This window comes from Phaenicophaeus curvirostris, chromosome 11 (genome assembly GCF_032191515.1).
Source record: "Phaenicophaeus curvirostris isolate KB17595 chromosome 11, BPBGC_Pcur_1.0, whole genome shotgun sequence".
NCBI classification, from domain to species: Eukaryota; Metazoa; Chordata; class Aves; order Cuculiformes; family Cuculidae; genus Phaenicophaeus; species Phaenicophaeus curvirostris.
In genome coordinates this window covers 5,690,017-5,713,129 of record NC_091402.1, presented here as the reverse complement: position 1 = coordinate 5,713,129, position 23,113 = coordinate 5,690,017, and the positions used below count along the sequence as shown (strand labels likewise).

The following is a 23,113-nucleotide window of genomic DNA, read 5'->3' as shown; positions in this document are numbered from 1 at the left end:
CCACAACACGAGCAAGGTTTGAGTAATCTTGTCTTACACAACTCATTTGAGCAGGGCTAACATGAGGCACTGCATTCCATCCAGTCTGCAGTACCAATCCTTTATAACACGAAAGGGAGAGGCCAGTAATGAAGAAATCCTTGTAAAGCTTCACAAGCCAGAAATAATTAAATTCATGAACCAAACCAGAAAAGAATGCATCCTACATTACACCCTAGGATTTTTCTTTTATACCCCAAATAATGTATTCCTTTCCTTGTAAAGGAATGCATAGCTTCCATGATGAAGTGGGTTGTTTTGGTTTTTTATGTGCAAATTTTGTTTATGGTTTCTATACATCTGACTGAACCAAAGTGGAGGTGTGTGAATTCACAATTGTCAATAAAAGGTCTGTAATAAATTCAACTGCCTTTCTCAGAGCACCACAGCCAGAAACTTTTGTGCTACAATAAATACACACAAATAAAAAGCCCTCAGATCTACACAGAATGCAAAGAGCAAGTATGCACCACCTGGCTCTGTGGAAATTTAAGTCCAACTGATCCCAAACCACTTATTTGAGCTGTAGAAAACTAGCTGAATAACACAAATTAAAACTTTAGAAAGCCGTGTAAAGCACTGCTACCTGTATGCATGCGGTCACCAAGCCCTGTATTCCCTTCTGTTTCCAGGCCAATTACAGCTCGGCTGAAACAAAGACTGTAACAGGTCTTAGGCTGAACACTGTGGACCAATAACTCATAATGTGCCTTTTCTTTAGAAAAGCTTCTGGGTGACAGCCCTTTGTACTGCAGTCTGAGCACTGTGCTGGTACCAGTACACTAAACAGTTCTACAGCCCTTACTCTGCAACATGGATCACCAATTTCTGCAGATTTTGGAATCCTGGACCGGTAGGAAAAGTCACGTACTCTCAGGAAAGGCATTACAGGTTTGCCCCTGCCAAATTTTCTCTTGTGTGAGCAAAGGTACTAATGGTGCAATTTATTACGAGCTTCTGATTTCAATGAGTTTTCCAGATTTCTTGGCAACTTTCTAAACGCTAAATCTCTCCAGGCTGTGAACTAGAAAAACTGGAACACATCATGCCACCAGGATTTGAAGGCAACATGATAACACATACCTTATTTTCCTATTCTGATTGACCCTAATGTATATATGCGCCTGGTTGGGATGCAACTGGCACTCATTTCAACAGGAAAGAACAGGTAAAGGATGTGGGCATCCAAACCCTCTTGGCAAAAAAAAACTTCAGCAAAGATCATGAAAATCCCAAAGAAGAGAACACAAAAATAACCCAGGTGGGTGGCTGGACAGGCTACCGAAAAAACCAGCCTGATAATTCACTTAAAAATCACATGTGCTGAGAAATACACCTCAAGCCCTTCCTTACTACAAAATGAAAGATGAGAGTAGTTTTATTCTAAGCATCCTCTGCACAGAGGAGGCAAATAGTTGTAGGGCTTTTGTCGCCCAGAAAAATTGATTGCTGCAGGCAGAAGGAAGATTTCAGCCTCCCTCCCCCGAGGACTAAGGTACTCCTGCAGGTATCTGCTCAGGGAGCCCTTCCTTGCACTTAGCCATCAGAATAAAGAAACTACATATAAATAGTCCGTTTCTGTTGAAGGTAAGAAGGCTCAGAAGGTAAGAGCGCGAAATATCTGAAGTTGTAAAACCCTTTGTACTTCTAGCCCGAACAGTCAAAAAGCCACCCGGTAACCATGGTTTAGCTGTGAATCATACCATTGATTTCCAGTATCCTCTACGCAGAAAAATTAAATTATGCAAAGCCAAGCCTTTATGAATGCCTAACTTTAATGTGAAATTGAACATTTACTTCAGTCAGCATCTTATTTATGCAATTAAAAACCTGACATTCTTGTGAAAATATGCAGTTTTCGTTTCCTCCATAGACCCTTAATAGATCTGTACATTTACCTATTTTTATAAATGGTGAAGAGCCATGCTGTATACAAATTTATTTCCACTGAAAAGGATGTTACAAACCAAGAGGGGAGCTCAAGTAACTGTCAAGAGAATTGTCGGAAGGAACTTGCTGGTTATACCACTAAATATCTTCTGCAGGACTGAAAAAGAAACAAATTGGAACACCCTGTTCTACAAATCCTGCATCACTGCTAGGCAGCCCAATAGTAATGTCAATAGACCCCTTACAAAGATGCCCTAATTCAGCAATCATTAGCAATTTAGAGAAGATACATGTATACTAAATAACTGCAGAAACACTGGGAAAAGGATGGCAGGTCAAGGTCTCTGGCCATGCTGTGAACTGGAAAGGTAACAGTCTGTCTCCATCAAAAGCCACGTCACTACCACGTTCCCTGGGCTGGCTCAGGTCCGGCACAGCCATGGATTTCTGCATGGATGCATACAAACATTACAAGAAAACGTGGGAACAAATAGCTACTGTTGGCAATGTCTTGTACTCCTAAAGTCATCAGGAAACCTCATGCTGCTTTTGTTCTCTAGTGTCAACTGGGGTCAACGGGCTCTCCCATCCTGAGGAGGTGCAAGGTACAGGAGAGAACATACAGTGGCTTTTCAGATAAAAGTTTGGAAGAGCCAAAGAATTCAAGTAATTTCAAAAAAGAAAGGGCTTCATATAGCAAAGCCATCTTATGTTTCAGTCAGAATCTTTTTTCTCCCCCACATTTTGGGGGTGCTGGGGATGTACTTTTCTACCAAAACAGCTTGATACCACCAATAAAAATTTAACAGGCATTTCAGCGTTGCTGAATCCACTTCTTTCACTGAAAATATATACAGCTCAAGTATTTTGCTCAGCTCCAGCCACTAGAGTACATTTATTCATTCTTGTGAAAAGCTGAAAAGCTCCAATTCCAGAGTTTCAGAAGTTACATGTGCAAAGAAGGGATCCAAACGCAACTGATATCATCCCTTGTTTCTAACATCAGAATAAGTTTTGGAGAAAATATATAAGAAAGTTAAGTTATATTCACACCAATCGCTACAGGTTTCCACGAGTCTTTTTCAGCTGGGAGGCAGATAACAGCTCAAGAACAGAGAGCAGCCAACTGGTTTCCTGCTCCACTCATGCAAAATCAGATGGTGGAGCAAAGCCAGCTATCAGGCGGCTGGACCAGCACAGAGCAAACAGAGGGAGGCTACTGTCTTCTGGGAACCCTGGAAAAGGTGGGAAAGTGGAAATTGGGACAACAGGAGGGGCAGGAATTTGCACCAGGAAGGCTCAAAATATTGCAGCCAATATATAGGAGTGAGGTGGAATATAGGCACAGACAGAGAGCAGAAGGGACAGCAGAAGCCCTTGCCCGGCACAGTTTCATTTGATACATCGCACCAGTGCCGATGGCAGAGGAGTAATGAATGCAATAATGTATGGTTCGAGACTTGCAGATACATGATTAAAAGAGCAGAGGACCAATCTTACACTCAGATACACAAGCGTGAAATTAAATCCTGAGCAACTCCTCTGGTTGCTGGTGTGGTGCTGGTGTCTATGAAGCGGAACACCTGCAGTCAGTCAGGTTGTGCTGTGCCTACCAGAATGCCTTCTGCAAAGAAGAGAGGATCCTTCAGAGCTAACATGGAGAAATCTCTTACACACAATTTCATATAATTTTAATCGGTACTGAATGCTACATGATTTTAGATGATGTGCTAAATGAATCAACCCGTGCTGCATTATCTGCAGACAGCAAAAGCAATGCAAAGCCAGGATACGCCTTAGCATTCTGATCAGCTTTCCATTCGCTCTGTCTCAATGTATTAACTTTCCAATAAAAATTATTTGATAAGTGCCCTCAAAGGTATGATAAGGCAATTCCTGCCTGAATACTTCACCAATATTCATAGTTCACATGAAAACACAAAATTTTATCCCCAATCTACCTTAAATACAAAGCTATTATACTATTCAGAGAGATTATACCCTCAGCATTAGTGTTTAAAAGGTATCAAGCCATCAGTGTGTAAGAAAAATCCTTTAAGGTTGATAGTTTATGTCTGAAGGGTGAAATCGTTAGTTATGATGGTAGATTAACTAGATCGTGTGCCAAATTCAGATCCTCTCAAGGCTTCTCTGAAGACGAGGGTTGCACACTGATTCGTTTTCAGCTGTCGTGATTAAATGGTACAAAGTCACTGGCACAGACACTGCCCAGCTCACAGTCGTTCTGTGACTTGCCACTCTGGGCTACACGAGCAGCTGAATCAGTGTAGTCCTTGTTCCTGATGTGGGCACACACCTTAACTGATGTAGTTCAACCTGGTGCTTCTGCTGGAAAACAAACCAGCTTCTGCAGACAAGACTCAACTACTGGAATCTGGAGTAGCACCACACTATGAAAACTCTTAAAGTCTGAAGGGTGGGGGAAATAAAATCTCGTGTAGCTGAAAAGCACTAAATCACAAGGAATGCAGCAATTGGTTCTGTATCAAATCAATGCCCATAGAAAGGAAACTTGTCAAAAACAAGAAAACCACTATTTCCTTGAAGGCTGCCCAACAACTCATTTCAAAAGGGTGAAGGGGCAAAGAAATTTTACCTGAAGGGCTTTTGTACCATCTCTCAAATGGCATTTAAGAGAGCAAGCCTAAAGCAGCAAGCAAGCCTCACTGAAAAAAGCAGCATCTTCCTCTAGGTGCATTTACTGTATTTTTAATTGGACTGTGCTGAAGAAATGCAGGTAAGCTGAAGACACTGCCATGCTACACACTGTAACACAGGCTCTGCTGGAAAGAGTTTAGGCTTCTGGGCAATTTCATATAATAAATGTTTTCAAATGAGCCAGAAGGGAAAAAGAGAGGAAAAAAAAAATCTGAAAGGAAATAAATTTATATGTTAAACAATTAAAATATTTCTGTACAATTAAAATAAATAATTGTTAAATTCATCCCTCTAGGCTCTTTCACAGACAACTTCCTAAACACAACTAGGCTATTTGCCTTAAATATTTTACCACCCTTTGACAGCAAATAAATCTAGAAATATTTCAGGCACAGCTAATCCATTTTGATAGTGCATTACTTTTAAACAGACTCTTCAACCATGGATTCCCATATTTTGCAGATTATTTTATATCTTGCCAAAGAAGGATGAAAGTTAAAACAACATATGGTGGTCAGACAGCATCAACAAATTATACTCTGAATAAGGCTGCTTCCTTTGATTATGCTGCAGAGATTTCTTCTGATTATCAGATAAAAAGACAAAATCTATTCTCCTATGAATATGCACGCAATATTCCCTTAATGAAATGTGGGGGTTACAAATCATAAGTTTCTCACGACTAAATGAAATAACAGCCACCCGGATGCTCCATCTGCCAAGAGAAGAAGATCCCTTTCCCAGATGACAGGCAGCCCCTTAATTCCTGTACGAGCACAATCCACAGGTACCGAAGAATGACACAGGGACTTTTCACCCCATTCATGCTCCGTTGTTCACGTGTCTGACAGGATTTGAGTTGTTACCACATCACCTAAGAACAAGAACATAAACGCAGAGCACAACAGGCGTCTACAGGAACGAACCATCACACTGCAGTCTTAAGATGAAAAATAGTCCAGGGAATGCACTGTCAGACTGGGGGGGATTAAACTACCTAGCAGAATTAAAAGCCCTTATCCCAAACATGAATACCCCAGTCACTAGGTGCATTAACCCTTGGTAACCTGTTCAAAGCCAGCAAGTTAAGCATAATGCAATTGTGTATTTACTCCAAGACAAGACCCAAAGCATTAGCTCTGATGTTGACAACAGAAGAGAGATTTCCAGTGCAGTCTTTTCCTTCCATTACAAGGGATGGAGCTTAAGGGTGACAGGAAAGTCTCCTACTTATGCCAGAACAAGGACACTCGAGTGCACCCCAACACCCAGTGTGCTCAGCCACTCTCCAGCAAAGCACACACCCTCCCACAGAGAAGCAAACCAGTCTCCTCGGTCACGAGTTCCCACGGAGTCTTCCCTCAGCCTGCCTGGCTTCATAAACGAGATGAGCAAAGCTCATTAGCAGGACAGCAAGGCAACTTCACGTTGCATTAATGATGCCCCATCAAGGGGACTCAGAAAAAGAAGCCTGGAAGGCCAGGAAGAGACAGATGCTGCCGGATGATTAGAAAGGGCTTCATTTTGCATTTTCACAGCTTACACTCTGCTGGCATCAGCTGTGCAAGATATGACATAGCCGGTGAATTTGGACCACTGATGTCAACTGGCATCACCTGCAGTGCTTCTGCAAAGTCAGCCAGATAATCAACAGTGCCAACAATTTCCATTTCAAGATAAAACCACACAAATTAACCCAACTACAATACCACCCTTTCCAGGAGGATGGTGTCCTGCAACAAAGCTTCTGCCAGAGGATTTGGAGCATACCTGGTTTCTCAGGGCTCTCCGACTGCAGTACATGAGCTCAAATCTACCAGCATGTCAGCAACAGTTCATTAAAAAAACTCAGTCTGTTAGCTTTTACCCTGAGAAAATGCAGAAATGCAACGATAAAAAACAGCCTAAACAACAACACCCCTCCTCCAGGATGGAGTGTCACACACTGCAGGCAGCACGCGATCGCAACAGCCACAGAAACAAAGTCTGAGGATCCCACCTTCAGAATCACTCATATCCCATCACGGAGAACTGCAGACACGTCTTGTCCAAACCCAGTGTAAAACCTTTATCCCACTGAATGGTCCCCTGACACTTCCCTGCATGCCAAAATATACCTTTAAGACAAAGTTTTCAAACAGACTGGTTTTCTAGGCACCTAATTCAAGATACCTTAAAGACAACTAATGTACATTACATCCTAAAAACTCATCTCATTTTAGACACTTCTGATTAGGGTAGTCAGACAGAAAAATAATTGAGAGCACCTAAAAACTCAGTAACTTGGAAAACTCTTGCTCTTGTGCATCCTTCACGGTTCCTCAGACTTCTGTTAACCATCATTATCTGCATTTCTTAAAAGGAGGAATCCTCATCCTTGTTCATCGCCTCTCCATGCTGCACTTCAGAGGGGTCACATCACCTCTGAATTTTATTCATAGCAATGTGTGATGCAAACACAGAAATAAAACTTCAGAGCACAGGTTCATAAGCAAGGCTGACCTCCACAGGAAAGCTGATGCTCTCTCAGCCGGTGCTGACGGTATTGCAGCGGATATTAGAGAAAACAGACAAACTCGTCTCTCTGATATCGAGGACAGCCTGGTTGGAGCAAGCCAAGGCAATGAAAACCCAGTCTGAGGGCAAAAGGACTGCTCACACAGCCAGCTCCAATATCTTTGCGCTATTTCTCTAGGGGCAAGCCTGAAGTAAAGCTTGGAACAAGGCAGAATCCAAAGGCAGCAGAGTGTATTTGTGCACGGAGGTGAATCCATCAGCACGGGCACACTGAGAAGGGACCACTCTGGCTTCTTCATTCACGGCGTGGTTTATCCAGCAAATGCATAAACCACAAATGTTTAACAGAGACCTGTTTGTACGATGTGTTAATGATGGCAAAAGGAGGCTTTATTGCACTTTTTACCTTACTGCAAGTACCTAAACCTTAAGGGTTTTACGACAGAAAACATGGTGGCTGGAACCACCTTCCTTGCTTCCATTCCCACATAATGAGGTGCTGCAGCATGCACAGTCATAGAAGAGCAGCTACTGAAGAACAAATAACTGACTTAACGGATTATTTTGTACCTTCAATTTCTTGCTTAATGAAGAATCACACCATTTGCATTTCACTAAACCCAGTAATACTCACAAAAACACACAAATTCATGCAAAATCCCCAGTTCCACCTCTGTTCAAAAAAGGCTTGCAGTGATATAAGACATGGGGCAATGGGTATAAACTGGAGAGGGGCAGATTTAGACTAGACATAAGGAGGAATTTCTTCACTATAAGAGTGGTGAGGCCCTGGCCCAGGTTGCCCAGGGAAGCTGTGGCTGCCCCATCCCTGGAGGTGTTCAAGGCCAGGCTGGATGGGCCTTGGGCAGCCTCATCCTCTGGGAGGAGTTGGAACTGGATGATCTTTAAGGTCGCTTCCAATCTAAACTGTACTATGATTCTATGCTCTGGAAATAATTTGCTTCTATGCATTGCCAGCATTTATTGCACTAGTCTTGTAAACAGATTCCCTTAATTTCCATAGCAAGAAGTATCTTGATAAAAAAAAGTATTTTTACTAGACTCATCCAAATAACCGTAGCACAGCCGTTTTGACATAGACCTGCTCTGTCTATCCAGGCTCTGTCCACCTTGCCAGACACATTCATGCTCACCTTTAGGTAGCCTGCAACTTCATTTACTCATGTCATCATCCCATTAAAGCTACCTTTCTATATCAGTAAAGACAAGCTTGTATCTCCAAAGCAGGGCATTCACTGTGAAACTTATGCAGCGTGCCTGAAGGAGACTCTTCTTGCAGAGCACACCAAACCTCTCCTGGGGAAGAGTTTGCATCGATGCTGCACACAGTTCTCGGGCCAGGGCAGCCCTCCAAACTCACCTGCCTCCAACACCGACAGCGCAGGCAGCCCAGCTTTCATTCAGCAGGAATTGCAGGACACGCTGGTGATTTCATTCTCATGGACAACAGCAAAGTACTTTATGAAGCCAACAGAGCTGCTCCCACTGCATAGCAAGAGATCAAACTTGTCCCCTTATAAAGTCTTCAGAGACAGGGGCTCTGTCAGCTAATAAAAATCCCTCATTTTTTATACAAAAGGATTTTTTTAACCCGTGTCCTTTGGCCCATTTAACATTTTATTGACTGTGGGAAATAAAGTAAGGCCACATCAATCTCTTCCTGGTTATTTGGTTCAGGCTCTCAAATTAATGCAGAAGGTGGAGAGCTCAATAAAGCACTATTTAAGAAAAAAAAGGAGAAATGCTCTAGTCCCACTGTGAGATATCTTCCTCTCAGCGTGCCGCCAGGTCACGCCATCTACAGCTGCACAGCCTCCTGGAGGAAGGATGGAAGGGCATAAACCAGCACGCTCCCCTGGCTCCAGCAGAAATAACTTGAGATTTGTATCACTCTGCACTGAAAAAGATCAGCAGTGCTCAGGTAACCAGATTTAGTGCCTCCAGCATATGACGGCAATTCCAGCCACATCCGCAAAAATTATTTTAGGATCCAACTTAAAAGACTAGTAGAACCAAGCAAATAAGCATTCATTTTTATATGTGTAAAAATGTATCTAATTTGGCTTCTGATCTACAAAACAGGGGTTTTTTTCATCTTCTTTTTTTTATGCTGACAGCTTGCATTACATACAGAGTTTGTAGCAAAGGGTTTCATCCACATTTATTTCCCAAAATATAAATCCAAAGTGGAAACTTAGATAAATAGAGACTTTTTGTGCTGACTGAACAAGTTGTTATTCAGGGATATACGCCTCAAAAACGTGACCTACAATTTTGAGAACTCTCTCCTTTCTTTCCAAGTAAGTTGCATTCTCCAAAGGAAAAAGACACTACAAAAACTACAGAGCTGATCTGTAAAATGAATCAAATTTCCATCTTTGCTTAGCAGTTCACCATTATTTTTTCAACCAGGCAAGAATTTTTCTGGAAATTCTCCAGCAGGAGGGTCTGGTGCTGTTTAGGGTCCAAGATGAATACTTGGTTCCTTGGCCATTTGTCTCCAGAGAATGCAACAAAGATCTCTACACAAAACCTCATACCAAGAGCTGAGCACTAAGGCCTTTGGTAGGAAGAATAAGAAAAAAAAGTAATAGAGCTGAGATGAAATAGATAGAGATCACCAGCAATGGCACACATTTTATACTCTTACAGGGACGGTACGCAGCACCATCCAAGAGGGCATGGTCACCGTTCCTCCCTATACAACCAATTTAACTATCTGGGGGACAAAGCTAACACCACACTCAGTAAAAGTAAATGACACTAAACCAAGAGGAGGAGAAGCAAGCTAGAATGCCTCAAAAATATTCAGCTGCTTGGCAAGCTCAGCAAAATGGGCTGATATAAGTGAGACATTCCACCGAAGATAGATGTAAGGCAATGCAGTTGGGGAGAAATAATAATCAGTGCAGGAATGAAGTGAGAGACTGCTGTTTAGAAAGCAGTAATGCAGAAAGACTCGAGCATTAGGGTGGATAATGAATTAGATGAAAGTTCATGCTGCAATACCACTGCAGAAAAAGGCAATTGCTATCCTGGGGCACATGCACAGAGAGACTAGAAGCAATAACTCAGTTTTAGACAGTCTTTGGCAAGACTGTCACTGCAGTGCCACATGCTGTTTGAGGCCTATTACTCAAAAAAAAAGAAATTCATTTTTAACCAAAAATCTAAAACCTGCTGCGGGGGAGGGAGAGACTACTACAATGACATACGACACGTGGAATGAATCAAAGCATCTATAACACCAACCCTGTGCGTTACTCTTTGCTTGCCTGGACAGCCCGACCACAGGCTACCCAGCCCTGACTGGCCTTGCCTTGATGCGCTCACGCTTGCATCCTCTCAGGTCTCAAATGCTCCACTCCACTCTCTCTCTCTCCTTGTTTCATACATCAATTTTCATAACAAGCCTCATAAAGAGTTAGATTTTAGAGCACTCAGAAGTGTTGATCTTCAGATAAGAAGTGCTCTCGCAGCACAAGAGTGAAAAGAAGAGGAGATGAAGAGTTCCGTAAGGAACAAAGGAATGCTCTCACCTTGCAGCGAGCACAGTGGGAGCTCAAATGCACACCACCTCTTAAGCAAGGGGCAGGTTGAGGGGAGATGCTCAGTGCACACAAGTGCTGCGAAAAAGACATGCTTTGACTGAGTCTCACTGCAGACCAGCTCTGGCTGAGACCATAGTGTAAGGGATCAGCAGCAGAGAGGCATCCAGCCTTCCCAACTGCTTTGAACAGGTCCCACATTGCCAGGCCAGCAAGAGAGAAGCCGACTCCGGCAGGAGAAGAGCGCTAGGCAGCTGCACACCCAATGCCCAAGCATTCACTTCCCCAGAGCACATCTTCTCACAAAGGCTCAGGCACAGCAGCTCATTCCTTTCCCATTCCAGCCTCAACCACTCTGCAACATTCCTCGGTGTCCAGTGTTACTCATCCTGCAGTTATAAGCACTTAAATTACTAAAAAGCACAACAAAAGCACTGTGCCGTGGAAGACAGATCTAGTGTACGGCGCAGCCTGACAAATGTAATTGTTTTCTTCAGGATCATAAGAACCCTCACCAAGACTTCAGCCCACCTGCAGAAAGCAGAGTTGTTGACTGCTGCATATTTCTTACTTTCCAAGCAGACTGGCTTGGCTATTTAATTACATTACAGCTTTGTACTTCATCCCCACTTGACTCACGAAGCCCCAGAATGGTCTTCAATACTCACAGAAAGTTTAATTATTCACGAAAATAACTCCCTCCAGATGAGCCAATTCCAAAGCGTGTGCATGTGTTCTGCAGGTTTTATGTCCACATTTTATGCTTCTTTCACGCTTTCACTGTGAACTCTAATGATATTCCATCTTCTGTATAGCTGGTGTCAATGTTAAAAAACAGATTTATCTTTTATGCAATGCTTAACAGATTTCTTCACAGCAATAACCTATGTTCTGGTTTGTCCAAAAAAAGGAGATAGTATCACAACAGATACACTTTCTCACTCTAAACACTTTAAAAATACATGATAATAAGGAAATTACTTTTAAAATATCAAATGCATTAAACACTGACAGCACATCAGTGCTTGTTCTGTGACAGCATTCATCCTACCCACGACAGGGATCTGCAAAGCTGGATCTTAGAACTACAAAGAGCTTCTATGAACACTGCACAGACTATCAAAAATTAGTTTCCTCAAAAAAGTTGTTCACCAGTGAATATGCTTTTATTGTTATTCTTTTTTACATTCTCCATACACCACGGTCTTTGCTAGGTAAATCAAAAGTAAGACTATTCATAAGAAAACCTCATGTTGTTGTCTTTCTTTTTTTAACCCACAATTCATATGTTGTAAACAAGAAGCTCAAAGCAATCAGTTCCAGTCAGGCTTTTCAGCTTTGGATTTAAATCTTTTCATGACTTCTTCAAAAACATGCATCAAAATTTCAGGAAGCGGGGAAGAAGACTCTTGACATCACAGTTTTCTCTGATGAACAAACTGATAGATTACAAAGAGGCATCTATATACTCAAGCTCTTGCCAGCTGACAACCAAATCCGATTTGAGCACAGGGCTTTAAATAGCTATTAAAAAGTTAACAATGATCGGTAAAACATCATCTACTGCGTGTGATGGATTTGAAGGTGCAGGAAAATAAAGGCTGATGTAGAGCACATTTGGTAATTGATAGTGCCCACGTTAACATAGTGTATACAAGAACACCCATGGCACAGACCCCTCATTACTGCACTTGAGCAGAAGCAAAAGATGCAAACATGAGATAAGAAGCTCCTTTAAGCAGATCTGCTGAAATACCAAGAAACGGCAAGAAGCTTAGCTTCCAGGAGAGCTGGCTCTAGCCAGTATTCTATTAAGATGGATACTAGGGCTTGCCAGGATTTCGGAAGTCCAAAACACAACCACTCGACACTCACAAAAATCCCAGCAAACAAGCCTCATTTTAACCCCTAAACCCACAGAACAGGGATGCAGAGGCCGAGGCTATAAAACTGAGCAGCAGCAACAGGCCAGCAGCAGCCTCAGCTGGACTCAGCATGTGTGGGATAGACTAAACCACGGGGAACAGGAAGGAGGTCAGTGCCATGGAGAAAGAGATGCCAGACATGGAGAGACAGGCTTGAACACCAGCCTGCCCAGCAGCTTCCTAACGAGACACCAGACCAGCAAAGATCACTCCAACTGCTCAGGGACAAATCCCTGGGAGGCGTGGATGGAGGAGGACTGTTTCTTAGAGACACCACGCAGAAAGAAACTACGCTGCTCAGACACAGGGAAGCTATGCTGAGAAAGGTCGGGCTGGTGGCACGCATGCCAGGACAGCAGCACTGCCCACAGCAGCTGGAAAAATAAAATGCCTCTGGACAGGAACACAACAGCCTCCTCTGGCCACGGGCAAATGCAGCAGAAGGGTAGGCGATACAAAGCTAAGGCTGCAGGGAAGCACTGTTGTAGCAGATAGGAGACAGGGCAGGGAGGAGAGCATCCAACACAGGACAAAGCAAAGAGCAACTGAGACATCGCTGAGGCTGGGATCCTGCTTGGGGCCAGGGCTGCCAACGTTATCGCTGAGCACCCTTCATGGATTTGTGATGGCACCAATTGCTTCCCTATCATTAACCCACTCATGTAAGTCTAAATATTATAGTAACAAACCCCAACACGGCGCAGGAGGCTGCGTTTGCAGGGTTTAGGCACTCTGCTGCAGCAGAGCAGCTTTAACTGCACGTCCACCAGACCCTGGAAAGTGCTTTATTTCAGAATGTTATTATAACAGTACATTTATTAGAGCCCATTCAGCAACACGTAATCAATAACTGTTTGTTATTTCCTATATGAATAAGGAAAGAAAAAAGGTGCTCCTTGGGCCACAGTAAGGAGTATGTCAAGTCAGGAGGAAAGGAATCCTTGAAAGCTGCAAGTTGTTAATTGCCACCAAGGTCTAATGTGGCAGAGATTCAGCACACCCTGCACTCCTGCCCCTTGGAATTAGATAAGTGAGAAGGCGTTATACTGTGGCATTACAGGCAAGGGCCTTGGGCTGGTGTAACTCTATTTGTACTGTATAAAAGTCAAGTCACAGGCAAATAGAGGCTTTCGAAGATAGATTTGTTTCTGTTCCACGCATACAAACAATACAGACTACAGTTATGAGGGAAAAGGAGGGGAAAAAAACCCAATTTCTTTTTTTTTATTTATATTTGAATAAGTTTTAAATTAAAAGTTTTAAAAAAAATAATAAATAAACATATAGCAGTGCCAGAATATGCCAGTAAAAGCTGGGTGCTATCAGAAATTGGACTTCTTTAAAATATATCTACCTCAATTTGCTTTTTAAAAAATGACTATGCCTTAGTAAAAATCTGTAATTTCCAGCCAGCTGCATTAATATTTCAACTTGGTAAATTATTCTTTTAAAAAAGTTTCTAATAAAGTAGCACTTGCTACATGTCTTTTTTTAAAGATTACGTTTCTATTTATGATGTTATAATACATTGTATTAAAAACAAAAGAAAGATTACCATGGGAGGAATAGAGATGTCTTCCTTAATTTTAAATTTAATTTGAAGTGGAGGAAAAGGATTTTTCTCTTACATTAATATTTCTCTTGCAGTGTTATGAATCCCAGCTTCAGTTATTCAATGAGAAGTAAGAAAAGAAACTTCCCTGGTTTTACACAAACTCAAAGGAAATGCAAAACTAAACTTCATTAGAGCCTCACAGATACCAGAAAGCAAAACTTGCATCTTTGCATCATCTCAGGGCAAAGGTCCTAAGCCAAGATGCACATTCCTCCCGCTGAGGTGGAGGATAACAGGGTGTTATTGCAGTCATCCTTATACCAGGTGCAGTGCAGAGCAAGGGAACAGAAGTCATCCTCCAGTGATCCAAGCTGGTTAAAGGAGAAGCAGAATACCCGCATGAGGTGAGCTTCCCCTACCTGTCAGATATTCGTGTGTTCCAGCTGTAGTGGACGAAAGCAACGGGAACACATCAGAGCTTCCAGGCTGGGAACTACTAGCAGAAGGCTAGCAGAGTTTGTTTTATTCTACTGCCTGGTCAGTAACACAGAACCCCAAAATCAGTCTGGCATGATTAGGCATCGCTGTATTCCACACAGCTCACACCCCTCCCAGAGCGCGAAGCCTCTCTCTCTTGCTCCCACCAAGTCACAGAGGTTTTCTATTGCAACCAGCTAAAACTACTCTTGCATAGCCCTGTGCTTTGCTAGATACCACAGCATTTCGCAAAGGTGCTAAGCATTGGAAAAAGAGGTACAGAGAAATCATTACTCAGCATCACCTGATGGCTATCAGCCAAGGATTAAAATGCAGGATCAGACCTGAATGCTACAGGAATATTCTATCCAGGCACAGATTTGTCCTTCAAAGTTAAGCACGGGATGATAACAGAACTCCAAAGACTGCACTAGTTCAGAAGGTGTATCCAGATACTCTGCTGCAGAACAAACTGATAGGAGATACACATGAAACAAAGGGAGCTTAGGGGGCAGAGGGACAACCTTATGCTGCACATCCTTCCCAGGGAGGTGGTTGAGTCACCTTCCCTGGAGATGTTTATGGGACGGGTGGATGAGGTGCTAAGGAGGATGGTTTAGTGTTTGATAGGAATGGTTGGACTCGATGATCCGGTGGGTCTTTTCCAACCTGGTGATTCTATGATTCTATGCTTGTGTAGCACTTGCCTACAAGCAGAAGCACTTCTATGTACATTAGTCATTGTAAAAAATGATGCCTTTTTTTCCTCCTGTAAGGGCCCACTATAGCTTGCACAAATCTTCTAGCCCAGACTAAAAAAAAAATAAGCCTGTGTTAGTCATAAAAAGGCAAAAATACACACTAAAATCATCAGCCATAGCCTGAAATGGGACTAAAGGGCAGAATTACTGTCAGAGTAGATACCACACCAGCTCTCAAGCCTTCTTCGGAACAACTGAGAATTCCCAGAATAAAATAAGAAAATGTGCTCAGGAATTATTTAGTCACAGCAATATATTCTGGATAAAAAAAAAAAAAAATCAATGCCCACGATATATACCATAGCATGGAGATGACCTTTAAATAGTCATGGTCTTGGACAGCCAGACACAGTCACACTTAAGAGGGGGCGGGGAGGATGGGGAATACAAGACAAAAAAGGACGTTTTTCAGAGAGGTCTTTACTGGCCCTTGACAGTCAACAAATTTATAACAGATGTGCCTCATTCTGAGTGTGGAGAAATGAGTGCTGGTAACTGTTATTGTCAGGACAAATCAATTGGAGCCATATGTCTGCAGCGGCTGACAGCATCATGAAAATCTCAAGCAACACATAGACAGTAAGATGTTGCTGAAAATAAGAGCTTTCCCATCGTGTAAAGGGCCTTTGGGAGATGCCTCTTTCTTCCAGAGAGGTTTGTGTGAATTAGCTTATATATTTTGATTCTTTCAAATGCTTGCTTGTTTGCGAGGCTTTGCCCTCTCTTACTGATTCCTCAGACAGTTGGTTTTAATTAAAAGGAGGCAAAATGCTACAAATTAATCACAGGACACATCTCATCAGGATTCTTATTTTCTCTAGATTAAACAGGAAACTGTCACGACAGAGTGGGGAAGTTTCCTAACCTTCTCCAGTAACCCACGCTCCCTAAACAAATGTCACAGGTTCTCCCCAGTGACAGAACCTGAGGGGGGTGCACAGCTCACAGCAAAATCATAAATGATAAGAAAAAGGAATAACATGCAAGAGTCCTATCCTAATAAACTGAAATGCTGCTTTTAAAGCATTCCCTCCTACAGTGCATCTCCTAGATTTTTCAGAATGCAAACCAGTAGGTGGTTATCACATGACCATACTGTAAAATGGGAATAGACAGAACAGAATGGATCCATGGCCCCTTTTTTTTTTTTTGGCCAGTACCAAAGCAGTGTAACATGTATTACAAGAAAAGGAAATAACTAACATTGTCAAGTCAGCAGGGTCTTGTGTAGGTTGAAATGTAATGCAAGATCAGTGCCATAATTATCCACACTAAGCAATTTTTTAGTTTATTGACTATGCTGCAGTTCCTGAATTTATGTCTCGGGGCTTAAATTGCAAAATATTATTGCAACGTGGCAGTAGCTATGCAGGAATGCTTGGTACTTCTCCGAACAGCCGTTTCTCCAAAACCACTGTCTTTCTTTTACCAATATTCATGAAACCAAAAAGTCCAAGATTTTCAAGAAAGAACTCATTTTCAAAAGAAGTGTAGCCAGCTCACAGATATCCAAGACCCTGATCAATTCCACAATAAGTAGCAGTTGTAAGTTAGAAGACGTACGTGTTCTCAGTTTCCCTTCCCCATTCACCTTTCCTGGAGGTGTTTAAGGGACGCGTGGACGAGGTGCTGAGGGACATGGTTTAGTGTTTGATAGGAATGGTTGGACTCAATGATCTGATGGGTCTTTTCCAACCTGGTGATTCTATGATTCTACGACTCCTTGTCTACGTCACAACTCTTCAAGGCTTTTCCCCTTTAGGTCACCATTTCCGACTCAGCCCAGGTCCACCCAAGCTGCATTACAGCGTTTGGCAGTGAGCAGGGGTGCTTAGCATTTGCTGGGTGTCTCGACAGGGAAGCCAAGCGCACCTCCCATCCCTCGGTGCCCGCAGCACCTTCACTGCTGCCTTTGCTGAGCACAGGGGCAGGCAGCACAAGCGTAAAGCCTCTCCCTTGAGACTTTCCAGAGTAACCAAGTAACAGATTTCAGCAGAAAATAAAAAGAAATGCATTGAAAACTACCTTATCCTGCAAGGGCTTGGACATAATCAAGCACACTTTGGATTCTTCCAAAAATTTCAAAAGGCAGGTGAGACAACAGGCTGACCAGCCTCCCAATCTGAGATTCACCTGAAAGTAAGTGTAAGGCAGAGGCAGTGAGACAGTGAAGAGGAGAGAACTTGAAATAATAGAAAACCTACTGCTAATCGCTGTTTTCCCTTGTGGAGGAGTACCTCATGGTCCTCCCGCGTAACTGTGCTGGCAGGGGTGAGCAGGAGATAGCTCCACTCAGACCCTGAAACACAACAAATGCCCAAGAGCCCACAGGGGGACAACAGCACCAAAGTGAAAATGCCATAACATTCAGTGGATCCTCTTAAAAACAACGACAGAGATTACAAGAAAAAAAAAAAAAAATCAACATTTTGTTCTTGACTGTTGTCTGCCAGTATAAAGACTGTGTTCACACATCCCCACGGAAAGCTTGTGTTAGCCACAGGATGAGGCTTGGTTTGAATGCTAAATGTATTCTCAGCCTCCCAAATCTCTACCAGGGCAACTGCAACAAAACATACCACAATTTTTTGCCCTATCATTAAGAAGTGATGGGGTCAGCATACCAACTACCCCATGCTGTAAAGTAGTCCTAAAACTTAAGGCATCTTCACGTATCTGCTTCAAATGTCAGCCCGATAACAGAGTAGCAGGGCAGAATTCTCCAGTCTGTGCTTTGCAGGTGGTCAGACCATCATTTAAATAATCCCTCTAGCCTTAACTTTTAGTTATTTTGTACTCAGGCAGGCATGTGGCGATATATCATGTCTCAATCTCGCCAAGAAAAATAGAGGGAGGAATAATCAGAACAGACTCAAGACATTTTGTGAAGAATGAATCCACACAAATAAACATTTGGCACAGGGAAAAGACCACATTCATATTAAACTCAACCATACATCTGCTACAACCAACTTTTCCCTTCCTTGGAGGTGGAAGTTCCCATCACTTGTGCTGGGGCTTGGGCTATTGACAAAGTGATTTTTTTCTTCTGTGTTCTTTTGTTGACATATGGCTTCAATGCTTCACTGCTGTATTAATCCTATTTTGTCTTTCAGATAATAAGGATATTGTTGTTACTAAGTACTATGCTAATTGTTTTTGTCTAGTGTTAAAAAAAATGCTGCACTGCCTTCTTCTAATTAACTGGAGATTATTATTGAAATAATGGTTTTATTATTTTACCACCAGGCATTTTACTGCCTTGGAATCTTAGTTGTACTCAAGCTATTATGACTTTGTAGCAATTGACTAACTACAATTATTCCATTATCCAGCTTCTAACATTTAATTGGGTGAGTGCAGAAAATACTTTCCCATTACAAGATCTTTGCTTTCTGATTTATTAGAATTAACCTTCCATATACAGAACCTCAATTCAGTTCATTTTTCCCTCTTCTCAAGAAATATCCCATGAGGATCACCATAAGCTTCGTTTGGTTTAATTAGGAGGGGGGAAATTTAAAATATATTACGAGATTTATATTGATGCCCTCCAGCACACATTCTTCATTTCACACTTTATGTAAGACTTCAAGAGCCAATACACTTGCCTCCTCCTCGACTGAGAACACTCCGCAGGGCAGAACTGTTAAATGTCATTAGCATGAACTATTTTTTATATTGATTTTTGTTGCTCTATTTCTCCTCTGTCCACTTGATGCGTTGCAGAGTTCACATTTAAGTTTTAATTGAAATACTCAGAAGCCTTAATACTCTAACCAGCTGCATTTTTCTCTGAGTTCCAGCTACAGAAATCCATCGGTTTCACAGTGCTGGGTAGATACCAGCAGCAAAGTTTGGCTCAGCAATTTAGAAGTGTTTGCAGTTCGTAAGTATAGGTATTCTGAGAGGCTCCAAATAAGAGCATTCAACCTGGCAAGCTCTTACTCCCAGTGGAAAACCTCTTACACTACTGGCTGCCTTTTATGTAAAGGACTAAGTGACTGGCATGCTGGGAGATAACTCAGTCCCTGGTTGCCACCAGGAGCAGGGCAGTGGTGCAACAAGCAACGTGCACAGAAGGTACCCAAAGACCAGCACAAATCGGCAAAGGGGATTAGAATATCAAAAGATTCATGCACTGGCCCATCTGAGGACATTTCTCATCCTCTGATGTGTGAATAGCTCATTTGCAACCTGGCTATAATGTCTGCTTTTGCGTACAGGCTGGTGCAATGTGGGGGGGATTTATAAGAAATAATCAGTAAGCAAACAAATAAACCAACCAGAAAGACTGAAGGCAGAGTGCTACACTTCGAACTCCTACACCCTCATTTCCTGCTTTTATTGGCATTAAGTTGGGTCATTAACATTTTATCAATATATTATGCGTATATAACGTTACTGAGATTAATGGACACGGGCAATGCCGTTCCAAAGGCAGAGTTCTGCAATAAGTTATCTGCTTGCTCTTCCCACAAGCTGCTCTGTGGCAGGGATGCATGGATTTTTAAACACCTCAAAGTTTAATACGTTAGAATTAGAAGTGCAACTACACTGCAGAAATAACTTTAAAAGGACAGATAGCTTAACCCAGATCTGTATGCTGCTCCTGACAACTGAAGTTCTGAAACTCAAGTGGTTCAGACTTCAGCATATGCTCTAAGTCAATATGTATTGAACTCCAAGCTTCTGCTGCAGCTGATTAAGGACAAAGAAAGGACATGATACAATGCTACAGGAATCAAGACTGTTCTTTTTTTGTGTTCCCAAAGAAAGAACATTACTCTTTTTTATTAAGTCTTAAACTTTCTTTTATCTGGCTACCTAATACCAGGTATGTTTACTGCTCTCGTTCCTGGCTCTAACCTTCAAGTGCATGGCCTTAATTGTCATTCTGCTCATCTACTCTCTTTTAGTACATATTCAATTATACAAGTTTTATTAGAAGACCAAGGAAAAAACTACTGCCTTCCTCCTCCTCCCTGCTCTCCATCCTGCTGGTCTAGGTACATTCCTATGAAATAGCTTTAAACTTATTATTAGGATAATTTACAATACCTAGGGGATACCCTGCAGCTAAATATGTTGACACTGAAGCAGTTAACTATTAAAAGCCCCACAGTAGCACTTAGGGTTTATATTACAGAAATGAGACGTAAGCTTGTATCTCCTGGTTAGCTCCCAACCACCACTACAAAGGCAGGGAACACCTCTAGTCACGGTGATAGAGCATAAAAGGAATCTCATGTCACACTTCTAACAGGCATCAGCATGATGTATTGCATCTTTCTCCAAAGGCTGACAGACTTTTCTCCTTTGACCGCAGTACACGTTCAAGAAGAAATTTTAATTCAGAACCCATGGGGAGGAGACTCACCACGCTACCAGAAATACTTACTGTACATATGCTTTTATTTGCCTTAACAGCAGGAGCCTTCTCCACATTCCCACAATACTTGGTGACAGAAATGCCAAACAGACTCCGAAACTTCACAGAGAGCTGTTTATCAAAGCTTCCTAAACAACAGACCTCACAGATGTAGCCCATTCTATCCAAAAACTGCCTGCAGACCCCATGTGCTCCACTAACCCATATTGGGTCACGCTGAGGAAACACACAGATCCCATTTCCTTACCACACCCGACAGGTAACTCCACGCAACCATTCCACAACTCTCCCATCACTGTTCAACTTTTTTCTAGTTTATTCATACTTAACATCCACTGCTATGTCCCATTAAATTAGCAGGGAAGGAAAGGAAAGAACTGGATATCAAGTTTAAAATTGTTGCTTGGAAGATAAATTAGGACACTTTTCCCCCTCTTCAACACTCTAGCCCCGATTCACAAGCTGCATTCCCTAAAATGAATCATGGTGGTTAACAAAGGTTCCCAGGCTGACTCAGATAACTTGGAAGAGGTAGTCTTCCCCCTCAATGTTTTTAAAGGCTGAATTTTAAAACAGCAGTTGTTTTTTAACTTATGATTATCTTAAGGGTTCCAGAACAGTTTAATCAGTGAATTGACTTGATTGTGCCAGGTAAATCACCTAAATCCCATCATCAGCACTCTTGTCGTCCTGAGAAATTTTTCTCTGGAAAGCATGGTGAACAATCAGATTGGGTTTTCAAAAGCTTCTGGGAAGTATTTCCTATATTTTAAGAAACTACCTCAAAACACTATCCAGCATAACACTGATTTGAGAAGATCTACACAGGGCTTTGAAGCAGGCAGTACTTAATCAGCACTCGGCAATTTTACCATCACTGTAACTCCCTGATAATGGATAGGTACCTTGTCTCCCCTCCCTCAGTTTCTCAAAGAATGAATCTCCACTGCCTCTCACCACGCAGTGGTGCATCTGACATCCATGCAGTGGAGAGAAGGTCACTAGAAGCTGAAACCAGCAAGATTATTTTTTCTGCCTTGTCCATCATAATCGCTAGATTTCTTACTATGAAAGAACAAGGAATAAGCAGAGGCAATCAGTCAATGACAGTGCAAATGTATCTCCCCTGTGATCATAATGACATAGTATCTAAATCTGTTCATCACAGCATAGGTGCATTAAAAATATGCACAGATGTGTCTTTCACACCACCACTAGCAAGATACTCCCCCTGTATTTGCTACATAATGAGATGATACCAATTTGCATTTATATTTTGATTACATCTGACTGAATTCTATAATGTTAGGCAATTTTAACTGGATGAAATCTGACACCATCAAAATAAGTGGGAGCTTTGCCATTGACTTCAACACCTTGATTTTGTCCTAAGTGCTCTGATAAGCAGAGCTTTAAATAAATAGCTAGCTTTTCTAAACTGCACAGTTTTGAGTCAGAATAACCCCACTGAATCCACAGATTTAGACCAATAGGAGTAGAATTCCCCAAACCATTGTGATAATTCAGTTAAAGCTTATTGTGTTACAGCTGAATGATATTTCACTGCTGTGCCTTCTTATTATGTAAAATGACACACTGCAAGTGCAACTGGGGGTTTCGTTCATACCTCTGGCCCCTCTGGCTTTGGATCTCCCAGACTTTGCAGTATTCTTTTCAAAATTCTTGGAAGATTTTGCATTCAATGCCAGTTGAGGAAATGGGAGAGGGCAATATCGGAGCTGCTCATTAACTAAATCTTGAGTCCCTGAGGCCTCTGACATATTACAGCCAAGGGCAGCAGTGCTATCCTGACACCTGCTTGCAAAGTTCCAGGTTAACCATAACTCATTTTTAGAACATGTTCGAAGTATTCTACCCTGAAACAGTATCAGCCACTTACAATCATGTAGGTTCAACATAATTTTGAGTAGCTGCACAGACCCTTTGGGAACCTGAGCCCAATGTCAGACAGACTAAAAGCATCCTTGGAACATCTCTGTTTAGCTAAGAATAAGAAAGAAGATGGATATGCAGCACCTCACGTATCTTACACTTCAGTACAAGAGAATGTTGACAGACTTCTTCAGGAGCATGTTCTTCAGTGACAGACTGGGAGCTCACCTGCTATCAGTTTACCTATCCACAGGACACAATCTGTTACCAGCTTCCTAGAGTAGCAACCTTTCCGAATTCCCCTCTGCCACTCCCCACAGAAGTATATCTTACTTTTCCATGCATACATATACCACACACATACATGACAATACATGACATCCCCTCATCTTCCTTTACTGTACTGTTCAGCAGTG

The 23,113-nt window shown here is 42.1% G+C and overlaps 1 protein-coding gene across 1 annotated transcript in view; it reads right to left on the bottom strand.

Annotated features, from left to right (window-relative positions):
- Positions 1-23,113, bottom strand: part of PTPRG (protein tyrosine phosphatase receptor type G) — a 415,153-nt gene that overhangs the window by 325,770 nt on the left and 66,270 nt on the right. The gene's annotated exons all lie outside the window — the stretch shown is intronic.